Here is a 12,465-nt window from a genome sequence, read left to right on the forward strand (position 1 = left end):
CAATGTACCATAACCAGCCAGCCACTTACCATATCAGAAAATTGATTTCCGTAATGCATCTAATAGACCTTGCCACTTATCTCTAAAGTTTTACCTGCTAATTATTAGCTATTTACTTGTAAGAATTGTAAGAAAAAAATACATGAATTTAAAAGAACAAAATATAATGTCCCCTTCAAATAACACCATGTTATTCTATAAAACAGAACCAAGCCATGACAGGCAGAGTAGTTGTACACATGCTGTGGAATGAAAGCTCAGAGACAAAAAGAATATCCCAGTCATATAAAACATAGTTTTAAATAGTTGTAGAGGGTTCTTTTTTTCGGGGGGGGGGGACGCTTATAAGGGGATATTCCACTTTGTCTGAGATCAGTAAAATATTTTTAATTTATTTTGTCAAAGATTATCTCAGACAGGTCCCAGTAATACTTTTCACACTATTAGTTCACTGACATGAGTCCAATATGCTACTTTTTTTGCAAAATGGAGGTGGGGTAGTACATGGACATGGTACAGACAATTCATCTGGAATGGCCAAGTGGGGGAAGTAAGCAACATTTCAGATCCAGAATGGTGGGCTATCTTATGCTGGAGGCAGGAAAAGGATAATTTATACATATTCTGGACACAGACAATATAGGGTGTTCAAGGGAAGTCTACAAATGGAGCCTGGGCAGTCTGCAGGCTTGAGTGATAGCAAGTAGTGGGGAGAAGGACTTCAAAACTGGGAGCCAATATCCTTAGAGAACAGGAAACCATATTTGTAAACAAGAATCATTGGTCCCCTCTGATTTACTGTTTAACACCTTCAGTATTCTATTGGACCAGTCCTTGTATTTTTCTTTTTCCCACAATAATATTTTTGTCATGTACATATGAGACACATGGGCTTAAATGCCAAATAACAGACATTGATTTGATAAAATAAACTGCTAATCATGTGCAACATTTAGTTAACTCTAATCTCTCTTTTTCATATATAAGAAAGCATATCTGAGTGCATGAATGAGAAAGAAGGATTTAAAGGGATTGTTTTACCCCCTCACTAATTTATTTTGTAAGGGAAAACATTTGCTAACTCATTGTATTAAAATATTGTATTGTGATGACACAAATATCATAACACTTGGGGTGTGAGCCACTCTGTATAATAGTATTTAGCTCTGTATATTTTAGCTATCACATGGAGTTATGAATATTCTTCTGCCTAAAATCCTTCAAAGACTTTCCTCAAAAGTCATCATGTGCATTGGACACACAAAAACTTTTATAATCTGTCCATGACTTATCTCCCTCCTCTCTCCTCTTCCACTTTCCCTCATGCTTTCTCACCCCTAGGAGTAATAAGCCACGTGTCATGTCTGGAATAAATCATGTAAATTAATATTTGAGGTCTTTGTTTATGTTATCCATCTGCCTGGATCACCCTTTTCCTATATTTTATGCATATTCTCCTTCAAAATTCAACCCAAATGTTATCTTCCCTATGATATATTAAATATACCCCCAAAAATAATTATTCTTTTTCTTGATGCTCAAATAACATTTCTTTTATCTTAATTAGGGCTCTTTTTAAATAATATAATTGTTGATAAATTTATCTTTGATATTACATAATGAAATCTGTTGGGATGGAGATAATATTTTTTTCCCACTTTTACCCCCAACATGATGGCTGTGATTTGGAAGGAATGTAATAAATGTTTGTTAGATGAATAACTAAATGGAAAACGATATGCTAATCTCAGATTTATCACAAATATGCACTGCTTATAAAAAAGGAAATTCCCCAAATTAGTTAATTATTACTTCACAGTTGATAGGGCCAGAAAATAATTTTGAGGATCAAGAAAATAGTAAATAATATGATTTGGGTCAAATAGAATGGAAAGTAGTATGGTTTAATTAAAAAATGATCTTGGAAATAAACAAAACTAGATTTTAGTTGTGAAGTCAAGAGTAAATATTAGTCATCATGATGGAACCTTAGCCAGGTTGAAGCTGTCTAGAAATAGGGAACTTAAAGATAACTATAGAATATGTAGGCAGTGAGTTATTTTATTAAGAGGATGAAATTTACAAAATTTGACTTGAAATGTTTTACAGAGTTACCTTTTAAGTTCTTTCAAATATTGTTGTTTCCTAAATTCAATTTTATAATAGTCTGGTTCAGATGTGAAAAGAGTACTAAAATTTCCTTGACATTTTTGCAATGTTTATATTATCATACTTAGTACCTTTCTTTATTTCAGTACCTCCACATGGAAGCCAGTTTCTTTATAGATTCTTCTTTTGGAAACCCTTATGTTAGCTTCCTCTGCATCTCTCTATCACATTTATTTTACACTTTCTGATATGTTATGTAAAACAATACTAGCACCTTCTGCTTGAAGTAGATAAAAATGACAGGATGAAAAGCTGACTATGAAAAAGAACCCTGGCTCATTTGTAAAGTAGTACAACATTTTCAGCTGCCTCTAAGATAAACATTTTGAAACAAAGCATACCTTTTTCCCATTTTTATTTTCTTTGACTAGTAGATCACTGAACAGGGCTCAATTTTAGTAGTTAATTGATTACCTAATTTATTGACTGTTCTACTTGATTGAGAAAATGACTGGATAGGAAAGCTAACTTTTCTTTCGGGGATTAGGAATTTAGGCTAAATATGAAGACATTATGATTCTGAATGATTAAAAAATAAAAGTTAAAGGATTATCTAAATGCATTAATAAAGTTACACTCAGATTTACTACAGTGATATAAATATTCAGGCAAATACTATACATCTTATAGGGAACTGTCTTAGGGGTTTATTATAAATGGGTATATCTTAACTTATGGGAGTTAAGAAACCCAGTAACTGGTCTTTTGATGATAATCAGAGAGGCTGTTCCACACTTAGCTCTGTTTACCTTCACCAGGCTATAACCTTGAATTTTCCAGACATTTCTAGAATATGGTCTTTTATCAACAAGGAATGTCAATAATACTATATTATCCAATCTCTTTGGAAGTTTATTTTCAATGTTACATGAAGTTACATTCTAGGGAAAGAATCTCAGAAGCATCTACAAAAGGAAACTATAAAATTTACTGTTTGGCTTAATGTAAACTTAAGAAATCTAAATTGCTGGGCAAGATAGCAAAGACCCATTTTGTCTCCTGATCCTCACTGCTCAATGCAACTAAAACCCCCTGGAAACAGTGAGGGGGATAGCAGAAAGAGATCCTGAAAGGTGTTAGGAAGAAAACAAACTGGTTTGGGATTGCAGCTTAGAGGAACACAGCATCAAGGTATTTTACATCCTCCTATTAAGAGGAGGAAGTGACCAAGACTGCATGTTTCCCAAATTCAGACTAGGGACAGAGGGCATTCCAAGCAGGCCCATTCCTCTCCTGAAGTGAATGGGCACCGTGCCTTAAACATCAGCTTAGACCTGGCGGAACCAGCAGGGGAAATTGATCTGGCGTTCCACTAAAAATAAGGACTTTCTTCCTTTGCTAGTGCTGGTCCCAAGACTTCTTTACCTGGTGTAGAGACACCAGAGAAGCTGAAAGGGAGGGAGTGCTGTAGGGTAGAGGAATTTGTAGGAAGATTGCATCACAATACAACAGGCAATCCAGGGACCACTTTCAATCCACCACTAAAGACATGATCTTACCACAGTTAGCATCCAGCCAGGGAAGGTTCTTCATCCTAGTGGGTGAGAGACTCCCATCATCCAACAGGATAAATCATATGGCCAGAACTAAGGAAACCCTTTCTCCCTCCCAAGGCTGTACCATCAGGGAACAGTGGGAACACTAGCAGTACTCCATAAACCAAGAAGACCAAAGTAATAGTATGGAGTTTTTGTTTTCTTTTTTTTTTTTTTGTCTTTTGTTGTTGCTATTTCTTGGACCGCTCCCGCGGCATATGGAGGTTCCCAGGCTAGGGGTCCAGTCGGAGCTGTAACCACCGGCCTACGCCAGAGCCACAGCAACGCAGGATCCGAGCCGCGTCTGCAACCTACACCACAGCTCACGGCAACGCCGGACCGTTAACCCACTGAGCAAGGCCAGGGACCGAACCCGCAACCTCATGGTTCCTAGTCGGATTCGTTAACCACTGCGCCACGACGGGAACTCCTGGAGTTTTTGAAATTGAATTGTCTTTAGAACCACAACCTACCAAGTAGGCCAGGACATGTATGCTAAACCTAAGCATCTCACTCTGAACTGGTTTTACAGTCAGTCCATCCAATCCAGCATACACTGAATTTAGCTATTCTCTAGATTTAGAAAAGCTTGTGGATGTTATAGATCAAAGAACTGGGTGGGAGATTAATAGCAAACTGGTTAGTGAAAGCACATGCTATATCTGTGAGGAAAAGAAGAAAGACTGATTAGAGAGATACTGAGTATTCAAATTGTCCATCCATCTAGAAACTGAAACAAATACCACATTAAAGTATGAGTCAGTCGTGTAATCAGTTTTGCATGGCAGAGAAACAGCTTTTGAAAAAAGAGGGGCTTTCCAATATTGGATCTTATCAAAGGAACCAATAGTGGGTCAGTAACTAATTTAATAAAGTTAGATAATTGCATTTATAAAGTAATCCTAATGTTTGTTTACATCACCCTTGAGAAACTAATTTTCTTTCAATATTAATCTGGTCAACTTTGAAGAGACAAATGTAACCAGAGACCATTAACTTTAATTGTCATGTTGAGCCCTCAGGATGGTTCCAAGAGTCAGAGCAATCCACAAAACTCTTCTCAACTTCTCTCGGTAAATAAGGATCACACCAGATACCAGATGTGTTTTTTTTGTCATAATGAGACAATCACTCAGCAAGATTATAGTGAACATGGGCAACACTGTTGAAAAAAATGAATGGACAACTTTTTGTTAATATGAAAGATAGTTGAACAGAACAGGGGATCTTTATAACCTTGCTGAAAAGAGAGGGGAATAAAACTAAATATATGTCTATCTAAGGCCAGTTTAAATGCAAACTAGACGCTTGACTAAAGATTCTGTTCTCTGGGTGTTTAACCTGAGGACCAACATCTCAGTTCTCTCCAGCTGGAGAGAACTTTATGCTTAGATGTTCACTCCAGCCCATGTTCCATTCACCTACTTCCTTCCTTTCCCTTCCTTTTTTCCTAGTTTACCACTTACTCTGATCAGAGGACTGCTAGCAGCTTGTTGGGATTCCTTAAAGAGATACACTGTATCTATGTAGGAATATATATTCATCAATCACTTTTTGTACAAATGGTGCTATATTAAATTCAGCTTTTTCCTCCTTATTTTGAGTTAATGAAATATCTTCAAGCTTATCCTGAATCAGTGCATTGTGAACTGTCTTTATTTTATACCCTCTGGTCACACTGTAGTATTTTCTTTCATGAATTACCATAATTTATTCAGTTTCACTCAATAACATTTAGGGTTTTCTAATCTTTTGCTATTATATAAATGCTGGAATGAATGTTTTTAAGCTTACTTCCTCATGAATATGTATGATTGTATCTGTAGTATATATTCTAAGAAGAACATTTTCTGAGTTAAAGAATATGTCCATTGAAAATGGTGATAGGTTATGTTGAGAGTACTTTACAAAGACATAGGATCAGTCATACTATGTCAGTATGTATGACAATATTGATTGCTTTACTCTTTTGAAATATTCAAAACTTTCTTCTATAATTCTATTTATCATGATATATCCCCTTTTGGATTCAACACAATAACTAATTTAAAAAATGGAATGTCAGGAAACAGCTCCATCTACTTCCATATCAACAACATTTTCAGTATAGGATTTTGCCCATCCTATTCTCACCCCCAAAATAGATTGATTTTCTCTCAACGATCTGACTCCTGACTCCAATAATTATTGTTTTCCTTGCCAAAGGCACAGCGGGTTAGATGTATTTTCTCATTCTTGGACATTTGCATGGCAAGAAGCAGCTCCATAAAATAATTTAGAACAGAGGTTTTTGTTTGTCATTACCAAAACACACTTTTGTGTGTTCTGATTTATAAGCATCGCATCCTATAAAGTCTACAGTTACTTTCATTCCTTCCTTGAAAAAGATTTTTATCTGAGGAAATTAAGTCTCTAGAGAGTACCAGTGATCACGTTTGGCCACAAATTAGTCTTTGACATATCGTGCCCATGAAATTGATCTATTGTCTGGAAAAGAACCCACTATTCAATAGCATTTTCCAGTACTTGGGCAACTTGAGGATTGGTGTCTAAGGAAATATTAGCATCGATTGCTTATAGAAGAACTACCTTGAAAACCCAAAAGGCAAACTTAAAAATTATCTATAAAATAAAGATTTTATGTTTGTTTGAAAAACTTTACTTCATATATATAAATACCATATATATATATATACACGCTATATATACTATGCTATGCATACATAATACCACACACACACACACATATATAGATATAGTATAGGGAGGAGCCTGTGTATATTGGCACATCCTATGGCATCTATTAGTGTAAAGGATTAGCATTTGTTTTTTAAATTTTCAAATGTAAATGAAGTATAATTATTTTGAAGAGCTTTTAGGTTTTTTCCCTGAGCAATTTATTTTTCTTTTCATAGTTTTATTTCTATAAGGAGAAATAATCCCAATTAGCATAAATCTTGGATGGAATTGCAGCTCTAAATAGATAATCCATAGTGCTGTAGTCTTGTTTTTAATAGAAGAATAAATTCTTGTTAGTGGCATTTTATATATATATATTTAGAATGTGTACATATGTACATATTATATACATATATAATATATGCACATATATATATTTACGTATAAAATGTGTACATATATACATATATACACAGTATATAAAAGAAGGGTTTCATATACAAATATACCTATATTATATATATATAATTTGTACATATATACATATACATATATATACACATATATATGAAAGAAGGGCATTTTGTCTTATTTTTAAACATCTAATTCATAACAAACAGGTAAATTATGCAAGATGTCATATTTTGTAACTAGAAAATTAAATAATTAGGATCCAATGGGTATATTACAAAATCAACTGTCCCCTCAGTATCATAAAATTAACTTTAAATTTGCTCATTGAAACTAAATCTTCCTTTTTTTTGGATTAAAAGTTGTGCAGTTTCAAAAATTTTGGTCATACTTGCATGAAACAGTGTGAACACAGAAACTGCAGTTTTTAAATAGAAGTAATAATGAAATCTCTGAACATATTTAAACTTGAGGTCATACATTTCTTTCACATGCTGGAAGAGTCTGGGTGGCTTCTTCTCTCATCTTGGTCTGTTCTTAAGATTCCATACCAGCACTTAGTCACCAGGAAACTTATTCATTCTTTGGACAAAACATAGTGAAAAGCCTGATCCAAATGCTGTGGATGAAGTTAGCCAGCCTGTGACATATCTTATAGATTTCTCAAGAGGAAGTTAGAAATAATTCCCTCTGTTCCTAAACTGCAAGGAAATAGATATATATATATTGTGGGTTCTGATTGGTTAAATCTAGTCATTTTCAGTGCTGAAGTTAAGAGCTATTTTCTTTAATGTTGTCCTTCAGTTATTAAACTTCTTCCTTTGCTGTCATGATGAATATTAAGTGAATGCATGTATTTCCTTCACTCCCTTCCTTAGTAACTAAGTTATACTGTATATAAAAATGTGATGAGTGCTCATGAATATTCTCATAACACCACTTCGAAAGGTAAATTTAATTCTTCTAAAAAATGTGTGAACTTTATTGGAAAAGCTCAAGCATTTTGATTGCCATTTAAGTTACAGTAAGCATCTATTGGAAAACAAAAAAAGATGTAATATTGTAGTAAATTGAGTTTTTGTATCAACTGAAAGATTATACAAAACACAAATCACTATAGAGAATAAATATTGCTAAATCCTGTTCACATGAGTATAACCTTGATAAAGAAACCTGGCTATAACTGTACTAAAAAATCAAATTGATATGGCAATTTTATTTATGGTTAGTTATATGAAAATTCTTAATATAATATTAATGTGGAGAAATTGACAGCTTTTTAAAGAGTCCTAATAAATAAATTATTTTATAAGAATCCAAGAATTTTAAAATGTTAATATAATTTAAAAATTTGGAGTTCCCGTCGTGGCGCAGTGGTTAACGAATCCGACTAGGAACCATGAGGTTGCGGGTTTGGTCCCTGACCTTGCTCAGTGGGTTAACGATCCGGCGTTGCCATGAGCTGTGGTGTAGATTGCAGACGCGGCTCGGATCCCGCGTTGCTGTGGCTCTGGTGTAGGCTGGTGGCTACAGCTCCGATTCAACCCCTAGCCTGGGAACCTCCATATGCCGCAGGAGCGGCCCAAGAAATAGCAAAAAGACAAAAAAAAAAAAAACAAAAAAAAATTTTATGTTTATAACAAAAAATCACATGACTATACAGAAACTGAGTATATTATATATTGGGTAAAACAGTAAGCAAAATATGAATCTATAGATACTTTTTTTTACTTTACAAAATATAGCAGACTCAGTTGGAAAGTACTCAAATGTTTAACAGTGAAATATTTAGAGGTATTTCTATTAATGTAAAACGTGAATGACAGAAGTTTACTTGTGGTGCAGCAGGTGAAAGATCTGGCATTGTCACTGCAGCAGCCCATGTTACTGCTGAGGCAAGGTTTGATCCCTGGCCTGGGAAAATCCATATGGCAGGGTGTGGTCAAAAAAAAAAAAAAAAAAAAGGGAATGGCAAATGTCCATTCTTATTGCTATTATTCAATATGTTATTTTGGTACTAGTCAATAAAATAAAACTTAGAAGAAAATAAATTATTTAATATATTTATATTTTTGTATTTGAAGATGATACTATTATATGACGAAGATCCAAGATAACTAAAAAGTGAATACACATATAAAAGAATATTATGAGACACTGATGTGCAAAATCAATATTTGTAAATTAACAATTTTCACATATAATATATGGGGAGAAATTATCCATTTCAGAATATCAACATGATAGATATTTCTAGAATGTGCACAACATGGTATGTGCAAGACTTATAGGAAGCAAATTTTTTAAACAATAAATACCAACAGAAAAGAAATCTTGAACAAAAAGAAAGATAAGCATATGCATGAACAGGACATGTTAAATGAGATTATTTTCTTCTGTATGTCTGAATACTATTCCATTGCATGCACATACTATATTTTCTTTTTCCATTTATTTGTCAATGGACAGTTAGGTCAATTACATGTCTTGACTATTGTGAATAATGATTCTTTGAACATGGTAGTGCACATATCTCTTTGAGTTATTGATTTTACTTGTTTTGGATATATATGGATCATACAGTAGTTCTATTTTTAGTTTTTTAAGGAAATAACTATATATATATATAGAGAGAGAGAGCAGGGAGGAGCTTTATATATAAAAACTCTGAAAAATCATAGTGAAAAGCCTAACACAAATGCTGTGGATACAGTTAGCCAGCCTGTGATATACCTTATAGATTTCTCAAGTGGAAGTTAGTAATAATTCCTTCTGTCCCTAAACTGCAGGGAAATTATATATATATATATATACACATATATAAAATGTGCTCTGCTTGGTTAAATCTACTTGTTTTCAGTGCTGAAGTTAAGAGCTATTTTCATTAATGTTATCATATATGCATACAGTAATGTTATATATATAGTAATGTTATACTATATATAAAACATTATACTAAAACTATGTTATGTTTTATATATAGTATATGGTGTTATATATATAATTATGTATAATGTTTTATATATAGTATAAAAACTATAGTTTTGAACTCTCTCTCTATATATATAGTTTTTATACAGTGTAATAGTTTATATATAGTATATATAGTGTGTATATATATATATATATATCAGTTATCCCAATGTCGTTTCTTGAAGACACTGTCTTTTCTCCATTGTGTGTATTTATTTCTGGTCTTGTTATTCTGTTCTTTTGGTCTATGTGTCTATATCTCTTTTTATGCCAGCCCCATATTATTTTGTTTACTCTAGCTTTGTAGTATATTTTGAAATCAAGTAGTGTGATGCCTCCAGGTTTGTCTGGCTATTCAGGGTGTTTTATGTTTCCATAAGAATTTTGGGATTGCTTATTCTATTTTTGTAAAAAACGGCATTGAGATTTTAACAGGCAGGGATTTTTTTGAATCCATAGATCTCTTTGCATAGTATGGACATTTTAACAATATTAATTCTTTCAATCCATGAACATGGGGTATCTTTCCATTTATTTGTGTCTTCTTCAATTTCTTTCATCAATGTTTTATATGAATTTGTAGTAATTAAATAAGTATAGTACTGGCCCATAAGCTTACAGAGAGGGCAATAAACCAAAATAAATATGTTGAGTAAAGCTAATAACACAAGATAATTTAGCACATGATCATCATGGAATCTCAGGTCAGTAAGAAAAGATGAATTGTTTATTTTACTATGCTCTGACAAATGGGTAGACATCTAGACAAAAAAAAGTAAGAATAATATATGGTTCATATTATAGGTCAAGGCAAATTACAAATGGATCAAAGTTTAGTCTAATAAGGATGGCCTTTCTAATTATGTTTCTAACTCCAGCATCGATTAAAATGATAAGTGTGACTATATAGCAGTGGGAACTGTATCTAGTCACTTATGATAGAGCATGATAATGTGAGAAAAAAGAATCTCTATACATGTATATGCAACTGAGTTACCATGCTGTACAGTAGAAAATTGACAGAACACTGTAAACCAGCTATAATGAAAAACAAAAATAAAAATCATTGTATATATAAAAGTATTTATATAACAAAAATATATAAGTGAATTCAAAACACAGCGACAAACTGGTAAAGGCTTTCCCAAATACTTCTAACTACAAAATACTATTCTCATTAATATGTAAAGTACTCCAAATTTGTAGCAAATGAGTTATAACTCAGAGGAAAATATGTGTAACTTCTGACTGGGAAGTTTACAAAACTGGAAATAAAACCGTTTCTTAAATATATGGCAAGTTGCTTAAATCTAAAACTAATAAGAAAAAGGCATATTGAAAGAGTGCTCAGATACAGTTCTTTTTAAAAAATTAACATTTGAAAATCCTAAATTGTATCAATTTAGGCGACACTGTGGAAAAAGAGATACTCTCACACATAATTAGTACTACCACTAATCACCAATGCATGTAATTTAACCCAGATATTATTATTCTAGACATTGACTGTAGACATGTATACTGATACCAAATGATAAAGTGTGCTATTATATTTATGGTCCATTGTATGCATTAACAAAAGACTGGAAATAACATAAATGAATAATACTTTCATGATAGAGAACATAACATAGCTGTATAATAGGATGAGAAAGCTCTCTGTGTACTGTTATGGAATAATCCATCAAATATATTGTTGGGTGACAAAAGAAAAAGTGTGCAAAACACTCTCTGACATCAACATCATGAATATTTTCTCAGGTCAGTCTTCCAAAGCAATAGAAATTAGAGCAAAAATAAACCCATGGGACCTCATCAAACTGAAAAGCTTTTGCACAGCAAAGGAAACCAAAAAGAAAACAAAAATACAACTTACAGAATGGGAGAAAATCGTTTCAAATGATGCAACTGACAAGGGCTTAATCTCTAGAATATATAAGCAACTTATACAACTCAACAGCAAAAAAACCAATCAATCAATGGAAAAATGGGCAAAGGACCTGAATAGACATTTCTCCAAAGAAGATATACAGATGGCCAACAAGCACATGAAAAAATGCTCAACATCGATGATTATAAGAGAAATGCAAATCAAAACTACCATGAGATACCATCTCACACCAGTCAGAATGGCCATCAGTAGTAAGTCCACAAATAACAAGTGCTGGAGGGGCTGTGGAGAAAAGGGAACCCTCCTGCACTGTTGGTGGGAATGTCAACTGGTACAGCCACTATGGAGAACAGTTTGGAGATACCTTAGAAATCTATACATAGAACTTCCATATGACCCGCAATCCCACTCTTGGGCATCTATCCGGACAAAACTCTACTTAAAAGAGACACATGCACCCGCATGTTCATTGCAGCACTATTCACAATAGCCAGGACATGGAAACAACCCAAATGTCCATCAACAGATGATTGGATTCGGAAGAAGTGGTATATATACACAATGGAATACTACTCAGCCATAAAAAAGAATGACATCATGCCATTTGCAGCAACATGGATGGAACTAGAGAATCTCATACTGAGTGAAATGAGCCAGAAAGACAAAGGCAAATACCATATGATATCACTTATAACTGGCATCTAATATCCAGCACAAATGAACATCTCCTCATAAAAGAAAATCATGGACTTGGAGAAAAGACTTGTGGTTGCCTGATGGGAGGGGGAGGGAGTGGGAGGGATCGGG

The sequence above is a fragment of the Sus scrofa genome, chromosome 2 (genome assembly GCF_000003025.6).
Source record: "Sus scrofa isolate TJ Tabasco breed Duroc chromosome 2, Sscrofa11.1, whole genome shotgun sequence".
Classification (NCBI taxonomy): Eukaryota; Metazoa; Chordata; class Mammalia; order Artiodactyla; family Suidae; genus Sus; species Sus scrofa.